Below are 6,000 nucleotides of genomic sequence, written 5' to 3'. Positions count from 1 at the left end.
GGGTTTAATATTTTTCCTAGAACTTTTTTTTTTTTTTTTTTTTTTTTTTTTTTTTTTTTTTTTTTTTTTTTTTAAAAAAAAAAAAAAAAAAAAAAAAAAAAAAAAAATCAAACTAACTGGCAAAAGATAACTGACTTCTCTAGTTAAATAAATTTATGCAGAATGATCAGACACACATACAGCCAAAGTAAACATATGGTTTCCTGTAAGAGGTGACCTGCCAAGGTAAAGTATTAATTCCAAAACTTCCTTAACTCAACAGAGGTGCTACTGGGAGTTTATAGCTGGTTGTAACTTCATCACAGAGTAACCATATCATTTTATACAGCGGTCCCACTCTGTGATGTGAAAATCTAGCATTCATTCCCTAGCTAGGAAGTACGGAATTGCAACTAGATGTATCAAAACTTACTTTAGTTTTTAGCATATTCCTATGTTTTAGAAACCAGAGAGAGTATTTTTATACATACACCAAAAAATCTGACACTTTCAGTTTCCTACACAGAGAAGTATTATTTCCTATCAGTGAAGTAGAGCTAGAGGCTCAAAGGCTAGAACTGTCACACTTAGTATGCCAGAGATACAAATGAGAGATTCAGCAAAATACATTCAAAAGAGGATAACAGAGAAGCAAAGAGCTTTGCAGTATCAGTATTTTTCCCCTCCCAAACTAAGCTGTTTGTCTTAACAGTCACAAATGCAAGTCTTAGGGGTTTTTATTTACCAGCCTGTATTCAGGCATCCAGAATGCTTATGAATGAAAGAAAACCAGAGTGAGAAACTGTTTGAAAGGACACAGAAGGTTAGTTATGATGAGCCAGAGGAAGCTGACATAAATCTAATTTAAATTCTCTTACACAGGAAGTTCCTTGAAAGTATGCATCATTACCTTTTACAAGTGCATTTAGGCAGCCATTTCTTAATTAGACAATTATACCTGCAACCTCGGACACAACGTCCTAATTCTTTCCAGTGGTACTTGACATCCCTTAGGCTTAAAATTAAAAAAATAACAATCCTGTTTTACTACATACATTTGAGTGCATTCTGCAATCTTAAAAAGACTTCACTAAGAACTTGGTCTACTGTGGCTTTGTTCCTATAAAGCTTCTATCCATTCAAGCATGTTTTCTTTGTACTTTGGTAGGAACTGCCGCATAAATAAGATCACAGAATTATTACCCACATTTTAGAAATCCGTATGCTATTTATCAAAGAATAGTAAACAATGCAGCTTTATTACTTTTATCTTAAAAAGATAAACTTATGCTAAAGCTTGGCTTCCTCCTTTTCATTCTGACTGCTCATCTCAGTGTACGCAGAGTATCTCTACTGAACCATTAGTGCAGTCCATACATTCACATCCTACCAAACTAATGTACAAAGAATTACCAAATATATGCTGGACTTCTGTGATTGCTCAAGAATAAGTTACACACCCTATCCACAACCTGGAAGAGCTCTGGAGAGTCAAGAGGCAGCCATGGAAAGCTACTGACATTTTTATGCCTCTAGGCATGGGCGACTTTGAGAATTTTTAGAAAGCTGTGGTCTGAGCACCTCAACATCATGAGTCCAGAATAGTTTCGTAATTATCTCAATGACAACGAGAAGGGACAGGAGGATTCTCCTAACGCCTGTGATCCTTGAGCATTTAATACCCTCAGGCTTAACTTTTCATGTGGAATCGCCATAATAGGACATAAACCATAAAGTCAGGCACAAAGGCAGTAAAAACTTAAAACATGCATACTTATTCTTCAATACAGCAAAAAAACTTTCAGAGTAAACAAAATTGTATGTCACCCACGCATTTCATTTTTTTCAAAGGTATAGAAAGAGGAACTCTGAAACCCGGTACACGGTTTGTAATGACACTTTTACTGATACAATATTCGGTTGATTTATTCACTTACTTTTTTTGTTTTTTAATGTGCCTTCCTAACCTGAGGTCCCACTATTATTTTCCACAGACAGTACTCTGAGAAGCCATGAGATGAAGCTGAATTTTCCAGCAAATCTACACTAGTGCCTACTTTGATTCACCATTTGGTTATCCAAACCATTGCTACCAAAAGCAAGCAGATTCTTCAAAAATTCCACAGTTATCTGAAACACGGATCGTTTTAAATTATTCAGTGTTCTCATTATGTCTACGTAAATACAGATGTATTGTATGACAAAAAAACCACCCCCTCAACATGCTCTAGTTCTTCTGAATTTAAGCTACTGGAGAAGACTCTGTTCATCATTCTAAGCAGAAGGACAGCTATTTGGTATAAGTATAAACATAAAATGTTTTATTCTTATTTTGTTCAACAAATCAAGGAACTCTGAAGAAATGAAATATGCCTTTAACAGTGAGACTTCCAACACTAAGGCACAAGCAATTGTTCTTTGTTTTTTAAAATCAATAACTTATTAAAGTGAATGGTAATTTTTACGGGGAAATTAGTGAGCTTCAGAAAAGATCTCACATTAACTGAGTCTCAAATTCTGAGCTGATAGTTACAAGCAGAACATTTTCTTACAACTTATTTAATAAAATTCAACATTTAAGAAAGTGCCCGGATTTTCAACCTTTTCATGAAAGAATAGTCTCCTTTGCAGCAATGAAGACTACATCACTGATACTCTGCCCACAGGCATGTTGCCACTGCAACAGAAGGTGGTGGAGACAGAGGGATGAAAAAATGCTGACAGACCACTGCCTGTCAGCAATCGACTCAAATTACAGGATTTATTTTGGACAGCTTTGATTTTCTCCTGAAACAGCTTATTTTCTTTCTACTTTTATGATGTTACTCACACAGCAGGAAAAAAAATAACATTACTAATGCATATGGATAAATAACTTCAAACCTCAGTTCACGGATTTTAACAAAAGAAACTGAGCAGCAAAAAAAAAAATAAATCAAATGGTATGAAAACATTAAAGTACACAATATTGTGGAAATTTACTTATCAACACTGCAATAAAAAACAGTTAAACACTGATAGTCTCAGTAATATTCAGCTTTGCAAAAAAAAAAAAAAAAAAAAAAAAAAAAATAAAAAAAAAAAAAAAAAAAAGAAAAAGCATTTGAGAGCACAGAAAGCAGTGTCACAATTACCACTACCTCATCGCTCCTCTTCCCCAAAACATATATATATGTACATATATGTGTATATACACACACTATATATATTTTTTTTTCTATGGGGAATTTCAATTCTAAGAAGTTCTAGTTCCCTTTTAGCAGATAATTGTTGCTGTTTGTGAAACTGGCGGCTGTTCCAGAATCTGGGCCAAAGAGTAGATATAAATATCCCTTCCCAGAACATAAAATATGCAACAAAATACTGTCTTACTGCATTTGGTATCTTGTCCAGTAAGCCTACACTTCTAAAAGAAATAAAACAATGCAAGATGCACAGTGTCTTTCTATGTTCAGTAATTCTTAGACACAAAATATTACAGAAAGTATCTAAAGTGGGTAGTAATAAATATATCACTGTGTGGAACTTCACACTGACTCGTGCTCCTTGAAAGCACTGGAAAGCAGACACATTCTGAGTAATGATGTTTTCTTTGTTTAACTGCTAAGCAATAAGCCAAACCTGGTATTAAGAACTGAACTCATTTTTTCCACTTTTAGGCTTCACCATCATTACAACACCCTTTAAGATAAGTCAGATACCAACAGCACGTGAAATACCCATAGCTTGTGCTCTCCAGTCAGCATTGTAGCTCTCCACCTGTGTCCACGGCTCTGCCCTGATGTGACAGTGAATGGGATGTGGCTCCCTCTGCAATTTATGAATTCAGTGCAGCTATCTCATGTGAAAAGCAATACAGAAGTACTGGATAAATGGATGAATGGTGCAATGAAAGAAGAAGGTATTATTTTTACAGAATTATTTTTCACAATAAAATTATGCCCATAGAAGACTAAGAGTCATAAAAAGCTCCAGTCTGCCCGTGCCTTTTCTGTAGTGGAGCCCAGAGCTAGACACAGCACTCGGATGCATCTCACCAGTGTTGTGTGGAGGGGAAGGACCACCTCCTTAGCCAGTTGGCTAAGGCTCTTCCTAATGAGCCCAGGGCTCACTGCCCTGGGCACACTGCTGGCTCTTGTTCAATTTGTTGTCCATCAGGACCTCCAGGTCTTCTTCTGCAAAGCTGATTTCCAGGCAGTCAGCCCCCGAGCCTGTCCAGGTGCTAGGGGTTATTCCTCCCCAGGGGCAGGACTTGGCATTTCCCTTTAAACTTTGCGACATTGCTGTTCGCCCATTTCTCCAGCCTGTCTGGATGGCAGCACAACCTTCTGGTTTATCAGCTGCTACTGATTTTGCATGAGGATGTTAAGGGAGACAGTGCTGAAAGCCCTGCTAAGCTACTATCTGACATCAGGGGTCAGGAGGCTTCTGTGAAGTTCACGTTTTGGTCTTTCTGTCTTGCTGCTTTCACTATTTCTGCCTCAGGAAAAAGGATAAACCAGCTGAAATCTGTCGCCTTAGAGAGTCATCTTGCACAGCTTAAATCAACAAACAAACAAGTAAATAAGATAACAACAACTGCTATTAATTAATATCTGAAACAAACATCCCACTGCACAGACTGGCCATATGCAAATCGATCCTCATAGTTTGGTCCCAGTTTCTGTGCTGAGCAGTGTTAGGTTATGTGATAAAAGGCTTGTCTCCACGAATACAAAGGATTTTTATTCTTCAAATACCAAAACATTATAAAAGTCACGAACTCCTAGTGTGGAAACATCACGGATTGCTTACTGCATAGGAAAAAAATTTAAAGTTCCCTATAGCAATCCAAGAGCTGCAAACTTTTGCATACTGAACGATTTTCTGTAAAACGTTTATAAAGATGCTTATATGCAGAGCTCACAAAGAAGGTGATGCTTAACAGATTCCAAATGCCACTGAGGGGTTTTAATGATACACAATTTTACAATTTTCATCTTTCACTACCATATATGGGGATGCTAATTCACAGCTCTCGAAAAATCTGTACAGCTTGGCTCAGAAAAGATCAATCATGCTGGTAACACCATTGTATCCCCGCATAATTCTGTTATCCTCATTGGGGATTTACATCCCAATCTCTGTTTTTTCATCCCTTTCTGGAAGACGCTCATATTGTTTATTCTTAATTCAAAATTTTAAATTAAGTTCAGATTGTCAGAATGCTGACTTCCTTAGCATTTTAGGTTAACGTTAATAAATTCTTGGGCACTGAAGCTGACGTGTGCAATGCATCCAATTATTATGAGGGGTGTTTGTACTCAGCCCACAGAAGCTTATAAAGCATTGATCTAAACGTTACTTCTCTTGTCAGGTATTCTCTTACAGTACGTATCAGAGGAGCTGGAAGGCTGGTAGATAACAAGGCTACATATAGTTTTATGCCAAGATGAGATTCTTCAATCTGCCATCAGTTTCTTTCATAAGCACACTATTGAGAATGATCATCCTCTATTTCACTCTCTCATTTCAGTCAGTCTTTAAAAGTAACAGGTTTGTAGTTAATCTGCATCAGCGAATATTTCTGAACTTAATTTTGAGCCAACCATCAGGAGATCTCTAGGATGGCATTTCCAATGTAAAACATAAAGCTGGTTTACATGCATTTTACTGCCTGACTTCCAAAACCTCAGTCCCGGTGCCAGGGAGTGCACTCTGCTTTTCGGTGAGAGCAGAGTCTTCCGAGCAGTAAAACAGACTGTCACCAAAATGTAAGATTAATAAGAACATTCCAAAGAGTACTGACTGGATTTTTGGCAACTGACTGAGAAAGTTTGTAACACTAAATTTTTGCTTTGGTAATCTCTAATAATTTTAATTCTAGAAATACTAAAAATAAATAAAAATGCGTGGGATAATCATTAAAGTAGTAGTACAATGTTTACTGAGGTAATGAACTAAATCCATTTCTCCCTTATATCCAAAATATGCTTAAAAACAATTGAAAACTGCATCAGGACACATTTAAAGGAGAAGACA

General features: G+C 36.7%; 1 protein-coding gene across 2 annotated transcripts in view; it reads right to left on the bottom strand.

Annotated features, from left to right (window-relative positions):
* HECW2 (HECT, C2 and WW domain containing E3 ubiquitin protein ligase 2) overlaps positions 1–6,000 on the bottom strand; it is a 113,023-nt gene that overhangs the window by 80,991 nt on the left and 26,032 nt on the right. The gene's annotated exons all lie outside the window — the stretch shown is intronic.

The sequence above is a fragment of the Calidris pugnax genome, unplaced genomic scaffold (genome assembly GCF_001431845.1).
Source record: "Calidris pugnax isolate Ruff unplaced genomic scaffold, ASM143184v1 scaffold103, whole genome shotgun sequence".
Taxonomy (NCBI): domain Eukaryota; kingdom Metazoa; phylum Chordata; class Aves; order Charadriiformes; family Scolopacidae; genus Calidris; species Calidris pugnax.
This window is presented reverse-complemented; position numbering and strand designations above follow the sequence as displayed.